Raw genomic sequence first — 429 nt, forward strand, 5'->3', positions numbered from 1 at the left:
CCCCTCTCTGTCATTCAGTGTGACACACACACACTCACTCACACACACAAACACACTGTCGGATATGAGTCCTCTAATATGAATGGGCTCACATTTAAAAGGGAACACACGCATGCACAAGGTCTCTATCTGAGAGGCTGTAACTAATGAATTATCTTGTTTTTTTTACTTGAGAGGGGTGAAGAGGAAAGAAGAGGGGGAGTAGTGCTCGCTCTAAACCCACCCCATCTCTCAGTGTGACAACCCCCCCCCTCCCACTTTTCTCTCTGCCGCTCATCATGTTTCAATAATGATCACATTAACAGTACAATCTATTCTGTCTCTAATTTTCATTGAGCAAAGACTTCTCACACTGTTCAATTGTTACATTACAGGGGTAGACATCAGTCGGGTCAAGTGTGTGTGTGTGTGTGTGTGTGTGTGTGTGTC

At 44.5% G+C, this 429-nt stretch overlaps 1 protein-coding gene across 1 annotated transcript in view; it reads right to left on the reverse strand.

Moving 5' to 3' along the window:
- The window catches only part of sertm1 (serine rich and transmembrane domain containing 1), a 10,689-nt gene extending 10,535 nt beyond the window's left edge, over positions 1–154 (reverse strand). Inside the window, exon 1 of the mRNA XM_010793361.1 lies at positions 1–154. This exon is cut by the window's left edge and continues 162 nt beyond it. The gene's annotated coding sequence lies outside the window, so the exon portion shown is untranslated.
- Between the last annotated feature and the right edge of the window lie 275 nt (positions 155–429).

Source organism: Notothenia coriiceps, unplaced genomic scaffold (assembly GCF_000735185.1).
Source record: "Notothenia coriiceps isolate Sejong01 unplaced genomic scaffold, NC01 NC01_scaffold00037244, whole genome shotgun sequence".
Classification (NCBI taxonomy): Eukaryota; Metazoa; Chordata; class Actinopteri; order Perciformes; family Nototheniidae; genus Notothenia; species Notothenia coriiceps.